The following is a 14,771-nucleotide window of genomic DNA, read 5'->3' as shown; positions in this document are numbered from 1 at the left end:
TTTTATTGGAACTTCCCCAAGATATCACACGCCTCTGAACAATACACACAACATGCGTGACCTAACCGCACTAGAGTTATTGGTGCTGGAATTCGTCACAAGTAGAATATAATCGTCGCGGATCGAATATTAAATGTCGCGGATGAAAATGTAGGATTTAAAAGTCCGGAATACAAACATATTAAGTGGTCAGCAATATATCTTGTCTAATATGAAGGCTGTTTTTCTCAGTTCTTCGAAGATTTCTGTAAATCAGCAGTCAAACGTCATTGATTTAAATCAGGTGAAGTGGTATAATATATAAACTGACTGTGCTAGTCTGTTGGTAGTTTTCACAATCTATTGTAGACCACTAGAACTTGAAGATTGCAAGTACATTTTGTATATTCTTACACAAAGTAAATGGTTATGTGACCATCTCTAACCATTACTCAAGCAGTTTATTCATTTTTGCAAATGTTATATATATATATATATATATTAACAATGTATGCCGAAAATGCATGTTTACATATAAATAATGTTCATTTTATTGACGGCAAACATAAAAAGAAATCATATATTCGTATGATCATTTTTATTATCAATATAATTATATGATACTCACTTTGAATTTAGGTTTCTATCTCATTATCAAAAGAAAAAAAGAACTGACATTTTGAAATGTCCTATTTGTAATTGAACATAATAAATATATGGCTCTTCTGTTTGTTACAGGGTCCGCCGTGTTATCAGAGGATCGAATTGTGATCGTGGACAACAACAACGCCAGTGTAAAGCTCGTTAATACACGTGACAAATCTCTCGCGGCCACGTTCAAACTCTCGTCCGAACCACGAGACGTGACGGTACTCTCGAACCTTGACGCATTAGCCGTTACGTTACCGGAAGAATCCAAGATACAGATCTTTTCCACTATCTACTACAACGTTTTGGATGAGCTGACATCTATTATCACAATTGGGAAATGCGAGGGGATAGAGTTCCTTGATGGAAAACTATTTGTGTCTTTTCTTTTTTCCTCTCCGTCAAAGGTGGAGATTATGACGTTAGACGGGGCTATACTGAAACGTATCACACGTGACAAAACGACGGGAGCCCCTTTGTTCACGTGGCCAGACTATCTAACAGTGCAAAATGACAGCATCTTTATATCAAACTACTGGAATAGCACTGTAATGAAAATATCAAAGGACGGTAACGTCTTGAACACTTACGCAGACAAAAGTTTACGTTGGCCACGAGGGTTAACGTCAGTGGGCGACGGTAACGTGCTTGTTTGCAGCAGATTTACGCATAACCTCCATCTTATATCATCGGACTGTGAAAAAGTTGGCGTTTTATTAAGTGAAAAAGACGGGCTCCACTGCCCCTGGTCTGTGTGTTACTGTGACGCCAAAAAGACGCTGTATGTGAGCAGCTATAGCTCGCAGGGCAAGCATGGAGACTATTTGAGGATTTATTCTTTCTCTGATCATGACGGAACTTGTGAGAAAAGTGAGAGCGTGGCAGATGATGATGTATCGTCCGCACCACCGAGATCCGCGAACACGGTGTGATAGCAACTGTGAAATGTGACAACTGAACGAGTGTTGAGAAAATAAGACCTGTGATCGCGTAAACTGAGAAAGCCAGCTTGTTTTCGATAAATTTCACAGACGGATGTTCTGATAAACCGGATATGTGTGGGTTTAAGAAGCGTTTTAAAGATGCACTCTTAACAGTTTGATAGCTTAGACAAATTCTAATTTTTAGTCTCAGAATCAGCTGTCTTTAGCATCAATGCCTTCAATTTAGCCATATAAGATAACTCACAAATAAACCGATCTAGTATCGCTTTTAGTCAAACTTCTCAGGCTTTCAGATTGAGTGTTTCTAACTGCTTGTTCATTTTGATCGTTTATAAAATTGGTTGAGTTTAAACTTATCTATTTTACAACGATTGTGAAACAAGTTATTACAACATTATATTATCACTCTTGTTGGCACGATGTTACGCTGGAGTGTGGTCTTGTGGTGTGAGGAGTTCCCGGAGTTCCAGCTTTGTGACCACAAACCAAACTCAAACATTCTTAAATTGATTCGTGGGCACAACCCATCCATCAAATCAATAAAACACGAATATAAATATTAAATGTAATCAATCAATCAATCAATCAATCAATCAATCAATCAATCAATCAATCAATCAATCAACCACTTATCAGTCAATCCATCCATCCATCCATCCATCCATCCATCCATCCATCCATCAATCAATCAACCAATCAATCTAACAAGAAACAAACAAACCAATCAAACGCTCCAATACCCAGACAGTAATTAACATATTAATTAATATTTGTATTTTTAATCTGATTTTGTCAGATTTAGAAAATTATCGTTTTGTAAATAAATTGTTGTTGTTTTAAATGTATCTGCCTAGTCAATATTTGTACGATAAAAATGAGATGTGAACTTTGGCATATGCGAATTGATAGAAATGTGATTACATATAAGCAAATAAGAGGTGCAATGAGTCATTTTTTAGGAATTGAGCGCTTGCTCAAGACTTCAATAATAGACCACAAACTTTTTTTGAGTCCATGAAAATCATATGAGAATGTACCAGATTTCAACAAGAAAGACCATTGATGCAAAGCATCAAAGGGCGCCGTTTAATATTTTATGCACTTGTTATATGTTGAAAAACAAGGAATGTCAAGGCCAACAAGCATATTATGGTGCATTGAACCGCATCTATGAAATTCTCAAAATGTTTGTAGTTTCCTGCATGACAACATAGGCAAAAGCATTGAAATTGAAGATTTTCAAGTTGAACATTTCATTAGGGGTGGGGTACATTAATGAACACGACAGAATTAGGGTGCTTGTGCACTGTACTTTTTGTCACTGCCACATACCCATATACCAAGTTTTATTTCAATACCATAAGTAGTTTTAAAGTAATGCTCTGGTAAAGAAAAAGCGGCAAAGGGCAATAATTATGTAATTAGCTTAAAAACAGCTATAGTCATTGTGCACTGCACTTCCTCTCGTTGTGCTAAATACCATTAAATGATGTTTAATGAAATTCCAAAAAAGTAGTTTTCTAGTTATGCTCCGGACAGGAAAAGATACAAAGGGAATAACTCTTGCAATACACTGAAATAGAGTTATTGTTCATGTACACTGCAGTTCTAAGCATATAGGGGGAGGGGGCAACGTCACCATGCTGGAATGACAACTTGTAGGGAAGAATAAGTTACCTCATTCATCATGAAGAAGTGATATGAAATAACAATTTAACAATTTGTGTAATACTTTAATAAACATTATCATTTCGTCCGAAAGTTGCAAACATAAATAGAACATAATTATTGAACTGTAAAGTTGAAAACATAAATAGAACATAATTATTGAACTGTTATATAAAAAGTGAACATTGTTTACTAGATGAAATGCATTTATAGCATAACATGCATTGTTTTTAGCTGTTTAATAATACTAATGTTAACTTCTTCATTTACATAATAAAGAAGAGTAGAAAATGGATGTTTTAGTTGATATTAACACAAAAACAGCATGTGTCTTACTGGACAATGGCATTTTTTTCAAATATGATAAAAATAACGCATTCAAACTGAATATGTATCAGACTATGTATGAAGGAAATATACTAAATTAAGTCCAAAATGTATAATATCATGAAGAACACCCCTATATGAATATCTTCATAACAAATCAGAGTACATGTAAACAATAATCATTTATATCATTAGTATCAAATGTGTCCAGTTTAAAGTGTGTTTTCATTTGCATTAAATTACATTGTAATATATACCAGAAAAGCAATTATAAAAATCCTTAAATGTATAAGAAACTGAAGACAATAAAGAATAACACCCATTTATGAATATCTCCAAAACAAATCAGAGGTCACCTATATATAAAACAATAATCATTCGTATAATTAGTATCAAATGTGTCTAGTTTTTGTGTGTCTGTTCATTATCTTTAAATGAGCATCTTTAAAATGAAACTCTTATTTGAAATCAATACATATAATTGTATATATAACACACATCAAATTGAGTGAAAAAAACAATAACTACTTACTAAATAATGCATTTACTGAAATATCGTTTACTGATAACAAGCTTGTCACCCTGTTTATAATAGCAGAATGCATGACAAATATTAAATGATCAATTGGTGATTGCTAAAAGATCTAGTGTGGTCTACTATAGTATCACAAGGCAGAAATACCATGTTTTAACTTCATTCTTATTAGCAAATTGAACTCAAGATCCTTCGACATCTATCAACCCATTTTGAAAAAATGAAAACAATAATATTAATTATCATAAGTCTTATTGGGGAGTAAGACTGCATCTTTAAAAATAGTGTGTGTGTTTTTTCACTTAAATATGTAACAATTCAATTTGACAAATGAGACAAAAGTTAGGAAATAGAAGTAGTAATTGTACATAAAACAAAACATCAACACAAATTGACAAAGCTCAATATAACAGGAAATCTATATTATGAAAACACAAATCCTTAAAGGCCATAATTATTTGAACTGAATTAAGGTATAAGTAATACACACTTTTATAAAGCTTTTACGGACAACATAGTTATTATCATGGTACACTATGGGACTTTTATCCAAATTTTGAAGATTTTTTTTTTCACATTATCAGAGATTATGAAATAAACACAACAGTTTCTGGTAAAATAAACTTCAGTTAACAGAAAAATTACGTTCAACCGAACATATTATTGATACACATGGAAAAAAATCATTTTGATTGATCTTGTGAGCCTTCGAAACAGAGCAGTATTTCGATGTTTGAAAATATATAGCAGTTTTATAAATTCATAAAAAATAGTTAATAATAAGACAACCTGCTGAAATCATTTAAATATTTTCTATGATGCATTTCTTAATCATAATAAAATAACAGTAAAACCCAACTGTCAATCAACTTAAAAACCGCTCCTACCACTAACTAAAATAAATTCCCATTCCATAATAGGCGCGCTCTCCAGAGCGGCGCCAATGAAAATCAATTCATGAAACATACCTGGAATAATTAATGTTCGATTTATAAAATCAGTTCATGTTTGGTTAAAAGTAAGAGTATGTTATATTTTGCGTTTATGAACAGTTAACACACTTATAACACGGATATAAAAGGAAAAACTCCTATAAACTGGAGAACTCTTGATAAGGTTGCATAATAATCCTAAAAATAAGGTACTACAGGGGAGGGAACTCAGATATACAGTAGATAATTAATTCATTGAGATTTTCTCCCTTCTGTACTGCTCTATCAGTGAAATTACCTTAATGATGAGTGAGTGAGTGAGTTTTGCGGGAGCGCGTGTATCCAATAGAAGGAATCGTCGCTCAAACCGTTCAACACTATGCTTTCATTTATCTCGTGGCCACGACTTTACTTAGTCGTGGGACACGAGTTAGTAAGTCGTGGTCAAGTGATAGTAATATTCAAACATGTCAACTCTATGCCGCCGTAGAGTGATAGACATGAGATATGAATATGTAAAACTAAACTGAGTTGATATGCCCTAGTTATCTCCCTTGCGCTGATCTCCCTCGTAATTTCTGAAAATGTTTGTAATAGTGATCTTATAATATATATCTTATATTTCGTTACAGATGTTATTCGTTACTATGTTATAAAAAGTGTATTGGTTATGAGTTTCACTTTTTACTTAATGTTGCTATTTTTGTAAGAGTAGAAAAAAAGATTCACTGAAATTTTTTATATCGGTTTCCAAATGTTTCAAAAATCAAAGATTAAACCTGCTGCTTACAAATTCATAAAATTATGTAAATTCCTGAAGTATGTTGTTTGAGAAATGTAATGTGATGCATTCCTCCATTACAACTTGTTTGACTGTATGATTTGTGTTTTAGTTTCGTGTTAAATGAATTATATGTAACACATACTAATGTTTAGAAACTATAAATGTTTAAAATGCATACTTCCTGTATCAACTTCTTTGTACGAAGCCTTTACGTCAGCCATTTACAAAGCACACAGTCAGTGGTACCTGACAGCACCCCCACAATGGCTCCCCGGAGCCCCGGCCCTGCGAATCTCCGATTAGATTAACAACGAGACCATTAAAATTACAATATACAAAATGGAAAGGTAAAACCTAGACGCTTCTATTTATCATGTAATATTATTGTACAAATAAACTATGGAGGCATATACTTTACAGCGTTCGGCGTGTAGTTTGTCGACGGCATGTAGGGGTTAATCCGGTGTATTGGTATACTCTGATACTTGAATCGTATATTATGTCAGTGTCGTCAGCAATGTATCCATCAAATCATGCAGAACAGAAGGATGATTCAGCTTTCAAATTCAATCCTCGGGAAGATCTACTTGTTTCTATTGATATGAGATTAGGGTTATTTCAATTCGCTGGTGCCAATGCAATTTGTTTAAGCTGCAATCTCACAGATTGACCATTTTGACAGCTTTTGACCTTTTTATCTTCGAATTAGCCAACTGTTACGTTAATGTCTGAAAAAAACAGTGTAATTAGACTGCTGACATTTCGACATAAACATCATTTATTTAATGTATATATGGAAACTGCGATCTGATATTTTCAGCAGTCTTATATCAATGGTGTCACTAACGCAATAATTGTCTAATTTCATGACAAAAATTAAAGACATATGTCAAAACGGTCAATCTTTGAGAGTGCAGCTTTAAAAGTTAAAAAAACCCAACACTATATGTAATTAAAATGATGTTTGGAAAATTCACATAATGTCGGAGTATAGTACGGTGTTGAATTAAATATAATATATTATATAGTAAGTATTCCATACTAATATCCAGTTGTAAAGACACAATGATCTTGATTTGATTTTGTTTGTTTTATTGTATTGAAAGCAATGAAGACACCATGGTCACCAACTTTCGTAAAAATACAGTTTATAAAAGTAAAGGTACAGCGTACGTAAGTATGTGAATGAAACTAAACACGTATGTATGATTAACGTACATTATCAACGTTGACGTTACGTGTACCGTCTCACATTGTATACAGTGACATGGGCAGTTGACATAAACGATAAGCATGGTAAGTAAACATACTGTATATCTCTCATGTACATGTTTGGAATGAACGCTGAGTGAGGTACGTATCAATGTCAGTTATGGTAAAATACAAACGTGGCTGTGTATGAAGATCATGGCTAACAACAGAACATTATGACTGTTTAATACATATACACTCACAGTCATTTGATAGGAATTAACCCCTGCTTTGATAAATCTGAAGAATTTTATTTTTAGGTTAAATGTCACTAAATGTATTTCAGGTCATATGACACCAAAGCAGTAGTTCATTCCTATCAAATGACTGTGTATACACCAACATAATTTGCTAATTCGTAATAGCATCCTATTTGGAACATGCAACGCTTGCTCTTCTACTTAGGAACAAAACATGTGAACAAATAGGGAAAATAAAGGTCAGTCCGCAATTCTGAACATTTCAACAGCATGAAAGTAGTCCGATTCCGTAATTATAACACTGCTATTCCATTATTTTCTTGTATATTCTGTGCACCATCCTGATGGGGTCTGGAAGCGGGATAGGGGTAAACATCTGCATGATCGCCCGCGCCTTGTCGTACCACTTCATAAACAACGTGCTCGCCTTCTTGAATAGAGACATTGTGACGTCAGCGAGGAATTGATGACGTTAGTGATTACGTGAGGTAGATGTGATCTTTGAATGCTGAAAAAGAAGGAACTTTTTTGCATTTGTTAGTCTGAATGAAATGCATACTAATGGAACTACATGTATTATATATTTTCGTAGTTAATTGTTTTTTCCATGTTATAGTTGACTTGAAGTTAATTCTTAATGAATAAGAATGGACGGAGTAAGCGTATACTTAGAATACAACCTCATTGGCTGACACATTGACAACGCAAAATCTGATGAAGGGAGTGTTTATCTGATGGGTGGCAGTAGGCAGACCTTTAAACACCCGCTAGAGGTGAAGCTCTTAATAATTAAGTCTAGTTCTTAATGATTGCCTTTCTGCAATTTCATTGGCTTAAAATGTAGGTTGTATTCTAATCATAATTACACTGCTAGTTAAATCCAACTTCGATGTTATTGAGCAAACTCTTCAGCTTTCAAAGGAAGACATCATCGGCGTAGTAAGGAACTATTCTATAGTATATAAAATCATCATGGATATACTTTTATGATCGAAAATGCATATTAGAGTAAAATGGTCCTCATATGTAATTGTATAAGCACATTTCAAGCCATGTATCTTGTAAATTATTGTACAAACACATTTCAAACCATGTACGTCGTTGAACTTATTTTGAACTAAGAGACTCCATGTTGTATTTATGATTATGTTTAACCACTGTCTCCTCACTATGATTATATCATATACTATGTGTACTGTCAATGTACAATGTATGTTTCGTGAGTACCTTGTACACTGTAATTGTAATTTTATGAGTATACATGCATTCATATATATCACGCCTCCAACATAAACGCATGACGCAACGCTATTGGTCCAGGACTGGTCACGTGGTGACCCCATATTTTTCCATATTGAGTCACCAAATTTATATCGAACCAAAATGGCTTCTATTTGCCGATTATGATGAATAAATGAAACATTTAAACATGTAAACAGGTTGTCGACATGATATATACGTTACGGGGTTAATAGGTGACCCGATATGGGGTATACGGGGCGAAGGAAACTATAACGGGTGGGAGCGAATACTGACCCCCGTAACTTATAATATTTTGACCTACGATCGATTGATATGAATTGTATATAATTATATAGATTATGAATTCCATTGATGGTTGCTCACGGGCCTATGACCTTTAATTATGCTTTTGAATAAACTATCATGAAACGATATAATTGTTCAATAACAATTGAGCTCGATTTATTCCAAACTTTATACAACGTGAGAATGATTAACATGATATTTAATTGTGCGTTAAAGTGAATTGTCAATATTTGAAGAAAAAAACACAATAGCAGATTTGAAATATCTATAAATCATATAAATCAGCAGTGAATTTTGGTATGATAAATACTTTAAAATGAATGTATTTACCTGCCTAGAATGTCAACTCCTTTATATTAATGCCGCTATGAACTCAGTATATAACCATGTTTAGTAAACTGGGTTTATAGCAGTCTCATGTACTTATATTCATTTTTTGTCAAGATTCAACCCAGTGGCTTTTGTAAACGGAGGATATTTGAGTAGTATCACTTGAATGGAAAAAGCGGTACGATAAATTATAATGCATGCGCTACCTGAGTCCTTGAAACTTGATTTTTGTATGATATGTTTAAGTTGTGTGCGGTTTTATTAATGAACCTTACTAATGGTAGCTCCGCACTTTTACTTATAGGTACTTGCTCATGTTTTGGACCAAAACAAGTTTTCACAGTAATGCATCTGAGAAACACTCACACAAAATACAGTTATAGTATAAATATGAATTTTGTTTTTACTACGGCAGTTAAGTCAAGAAATAAAAAACCCGACGCCTTTTCCAAAAAAGTTGCCATGCAAGAGTGGTCGATATTTTAACCTCTTAACAATACACTTATAACATCACGTGATGATGCCATCAACCAATCACGCAACAACAAAGCTGTAAATTAAGTGATTATAAGCGTTTATAACGATAATTAAAATTGTGGTCTTATTTGACGATATTTGAGCAAATTGCAACATTTGCTGAAGGATTCCAGCGTTCGGTATCTTAGTATTAATACTACTAATGATTTGCCACACTTTATTTCGAAAAACACAATGTATGTTACAAAACACATGAGCGAGTGGACCCTTTAATGTCACGATAGGGCCATTACCACAACTATGTTGTAGAGTTACCATCATTTTATGTCACAACAATTTCAATTTTGTATATGGTGGATTATTTCTGCTATTTCGTGATGTCAGGTGTTCGGGCGAAGAGGCCTTTAGACGACAAATAGTTTATTTGCCGGAGTGCCTTTCCTTGTCGGGTTGTCAGGGCAAAAAGCGATAACCCGAAATCGAAAACGTGTCAAATGTAGGACGAAAACATACACGACCTTTTGTCGATTTTTCGTCTCAGTGGGTATCACATTAATCGCCGTTTCGGTTTTTAGTTTTGATTTAACATTATATATTTTAAAATGATTTTGAAGAAAATTATGATAACTTATACTAAGTCACTCTCGTTGGCACGATGTTGTACGATGTTGGCACGATGTTGGTACGATGTTGGTGCGATGTTGGTACGATGTTGGTACGATGTTGGTGCGATGTTGGCACGATGTTTGTACGATGTTGGTACGATGTTGGTACGATGTTGGTACGATGTTGGTACGATATTGGTGCGATGTTGGTACGATGTTGGTAAGATATTGGTGCGATGTTGGTGCGATGTTGGCACGATGTTTGTACGATGTTGGTACGATGTTGGTGCGATGTTGGTGCGATGTTGGCACGATGTTGGTACGATGTTGGTACGATGTTGGTACGATGTTGGTGCGATGTTGGTGCGATGTTGGTGCGATGTTGGTACGATGTTGGTACGATGTTGGTACGATGTTGGTGCGATGTTGGTACGATGTTGGTAAGATATTGGTGCGATGTTGGTACGATGTTGGTACGATGTTGGTACGATGTTGGTACGATGTTGGAACGGTGTTGGTACGATGTTGATACGAGGTTGCACGAGAGTGTATTCGTGTGTTGTGGGGAAACCGAAGTACCCGGAGAAAAAACACTTGGACGGCTTGGTGACCACTAACCAAATTCACAGTTTTTGAGGACCAATGGGAATGGACAATGAGTCCAATTTTAAAGTGCATTCTGCAAATATAATTGGTAAAATAAATTATCTCCGATTTTATATGGAAGCTGATTTCTGCCATATCATGTTTTGCATCGGTCTACCCACTTGGCACGTTTTGGGCCGCCACATGGCACAATTTCACATTTTCGCAGCTAAAAGTTGAATTTCGACAAAACGCTACCTTCGTTTCGCATTTTCGTCTTTCTGTAGTCATGCCCAAAATAATATCAAGAAAAAAAACCCATACCACTGCCTTTTCATACATTTTTGTGACGAATCGTGCAGCTGCACATAAACATAGTGTTACTCAGTTTAATATGCAATTATTGAAATTAAGTAACCCTTTTGTCCTGTTTCCGCCTCTTCGCGGCGACAATAAATGGCCGGGCAAAAAGGCAACAATTCGAAAATGCGCCAACTTGCGTGGCGCATTTGGCGACAATGCAAAAATGCGCCAAATGGCGCGGCGACAATGCAAAAATGCGCCGAATGGAGGGGCGGCAATGCTCGAATGAAATGGTGGAGCAACAATGACATAACATGAAATGGCAGAAATCAGCCAACATTTTTTCATCATTTTAAGAATTTAAAGACAAAAGTACAAAGGTTTGATGGGAGTCGAAACTACGATGAAAAATCTCTTGAGACATTTAATCACTATTTAAAGTTTGCATTGACATGAACCTGACGTCAATGGTTCGGAAAAGTGCTGTGACTCAGACATTTGAATAAATCTCAATGCATATGCATTGGTCCATAAATAATTGAGCGTCATTACATCCACTTAATATGGCAGTATATACTATAACGTTCAGTGTGAATTCAAAGGCTTCGATCGGGCACATACATCAGACTATAGAACTTTAAAATATTCACTGGTATATACTTGGTTTGATTAGCTGACTCTCTAACCTTTATCCTGCAGTTTTAAGATATTGGGTTTAAAAGCTCTACAGAGCTTATGTTTTATGTCGATATCATCTTGGTGACTGAAATTAAAACGAATCTGAATCTATACTACTCTATGACCATTCGGCTTCATTGATACCGCAAGTGAAACAAATTGAGTGTTTATATGCCCATATTTGCCCCTATATTATTTCACCCTGGGTTAAATCTCGTCTTATAAACGCGTCAAAATATATTATGGGCCTGAATTGACTGCGAGCTTCTACTGAAAAACACAGTCGAGAAAAATGACATTTTTTGGAAAAGGTTCGAACTCAACTTGACCCAATGGATATTTTGCATATTATGTTTGAAAGGAATAATAATAACAAAAAATCTTAAAGACTTCACCTGATACGAACATTCAAATCTTGTTGACATGTTTGTATGGGAAGCAATAATAACAGCTCTTGAAAGTCGACATTAGATACGTACATTCAAATCTTGTTGACAGATTTTCCGTTTTGAAATTCTACGACCTTCTGTTTTGAGGTCTTGGCATTGATATTTCCTTTTAATCTTCATACTATTTTCTTAATATTCGGTTCAGGCATTGATCTTTATTTATATATGATGTCAACATAGATGATCAGTGAATTGAATCCGTCTTATCAATGCGCATTGATTTTGGCGCATGGTAAATGGAGGTAGTGAATAGCTTCTGTATTCGGGCTTGCTACAGCCGATTAATTAAAGAATTAAGCTGGTTTTCTTTTTGTATATTAAATGTACTCTTCAGTTTATGAAATTATTCTTTTCATATATCATTTCCGTCAGCAATACGCATGTTGAGGGTTGTTTCATAACAAGATTGCAATCACACTCTCACCGAAGAAAAAGTGACAAATTGGGCAACTTTTTAAATGATAATAATCTATCTACGTCAGAGGATTAACACTTCTATCTACGTCAGAGGATGAACACTTCTATCTACGTCAGAGGATGAACACTTTTAACAACAGTCAAAAATCGCTATATTGACCTCTTTTATGTCAAACTTGTTTCAAATATTTTGGGTCCTTTTGTATTTCGGTTATATCGAATGTTCGTTATCTCGAAGTATTTCCTAGGGTGCCGAAGACTTCGAATTTTGACTGTACATTAAGTTCTGATTTTTATTATAGCGGATCTTAAATTAAAAAAAAATCTTTAGCAAGCAGACATAGTTTAATAAGCTCAGTTCTATTATTTGATTGGAACAATTGTAAATATTAAGATTTAAATTTGCGTTTATTTTTAAGCTTAAATTGATTTCCAGGGAGGTGTTTTATTGCATAAATACAATTTAGATTCGTTAGTCCTTTGGCTTAACTGTTTATATGAAATATTATAAAACGTTTATATACATTCGAGGGGTTTTCGATGGAAAATTGCCGAGGTGCTCCACCTCAGGCAAACTTTAGCAAGATCTGTACTACTTTTGTTATTTCCACAAACAAACCTAGACTGTCCAGAACAAGTGATTTCATTGTGATACGACATGCGTATATCAACCAAACAAACAGGAGAAACAAATACAATATTACGTATCAAGCTAACACCATAGAACATGTAAAGAAACATCTATACTGATTAGGAAGAAATAAGTAAAACACATGGTGGAACCACTCGTGATCGCCCCGGAAGCTCTGTGGTAGGGCGTCCCGGGTTAATCACCGGACCTCGTTATACCGAGAAATATTGGTACAAGTAGCTCCCTTGCCTAGCGCGTGGCATGAAAAGATAGTACTTTGAGGACTCAGTACTGGTAAAATCCCAGGACAGTTGTCTCTCGTGAGGCGGTTCAGTTTAACAGCCGTCACGTTCAAGACCCAAGGGATCTTTTCGAAAAGAGATAGGGTGTTGCACCTGAATCACCTTGTATCTCAACTCTTCTCATATCTTGATTAGAGTAGAGAATTCTATTACTTCTAATGTACGATGGCATTAATGTGACACGTGTGATTCTTTTCCATGGCAACGATTTACTTACTCGTTCCCACTACTAAGTAAGTTGTCGCCAAGACTGACAGATAAAAAAGCCATGGAAATGAGATGTTAAGTCGTCACATAGCTTAGTCCTTACATCGAGAAACGAAAGATTTGGGAACGAGATAGTAAGTCGTGGTCAAGAGATAAGAAAGACTTGGGAACGAGATAGTAAGTCGTGGCCACGGGATAAGAAAGACTTGGGGACGAGATAGAAAGTCGTGGCCATGAGATAAGAAAGTCTTGGGAACGAGATAATAAGTCGTGGCCGCGGGATAAGAAAGTCTTGGGAACGAGATCGTAAGTCATGGCCGCGGGATAAGAAAGTCTTGGGAACGAGATAATAAGTCGTGGCCGCGGGATAAGAAAGTCTTGGGAACGAGATAATAAGTCGTGGCCGCGGGATAAGAAAGTCTTGGGAACGAGATCGTAAGTCGTGGCCACGAGATAAGAAAGTCTTGGGAACGAGATAGTAAGTCGTGGCCGCGAGATAAGAAAGTCTTTGGAACGAAATAGTAAGTCGTGACCGCGAGATAAGAAATACTTGGGAACGAGATAGTAGGTCGTGACCGCGAGGTAAGAAATACTTGGGAACGAGATAGTAGGTCGTGACCGCGAGGTAAGAAATACTTGGGAACGAGATAGTAAGTCGAGGCCACGAGATAAGAAATACTTGGGAACGAGATAGTAAGTCGTGGCCACGAGATAAGAAAGTCTTTGGAACGATATAGTAAGTCGTGACCGCGAGATAAGAAATACTTGGGAACGAGATAGTAAGTCGTGACCGCGAGATAAGAAATACTTGGGAACGAGATAGTAGGTCGAGGCCACGAGATAAGAAATACTTGGGAACGAGATAGAAAGTCGTTGCCACGAGATAAGAAAGTCTGTGGAACGAGATAGTAAGTCGAGGCCACGAGATAAGAAATACTTGGGAACGAGATAGAAAGTCGTTGCCACGAGAT

At 35.6% G+C, this 14,771-nt stretch overlaps 1 long non-coding RNA gene across 1 annotated transcript; it reads right to left on the bottom strand.

Moving 5' to 3' along the window:
• Nucleotides 1-6,892: 6,892 nt before the first annotated feature.
• Nucleotides 6,893-9,233, bottom strand: LOC128204084 (uncharacterized). Its single transcript, XR_008256089.1, has 2 exons — nucleotides 9,147-9,233; nucleotides 6,893-7,776 (listed from the first exon to the last, which is right to left on the bottom strand). It is a non-coding gene; the product is annotated as an uncharacterized LOC128204084 (long non-coding RNA).
• Nucleotides 9,234-14,771: the final 5,538 nt, after the last annotated feature.

Source organism: Mya arenaria, chromosome 10 (genome assembly GCF_026914265.1).
Source record: "Mya arenaria isolate MELC-2E11 chromosome 10, ASM2691426v1".
In the NCBI taxonomy this organism is placed as follows: Eukaryota; Metazoa; Mollusca; class Bivalvia; order Myida; family Myidae; genus Mya; species Mya arenaria.
Note: the sequence above shows the minus strand (reverse complement) of the source record. Positions and strands in the feature narration are given on the sequence as shown.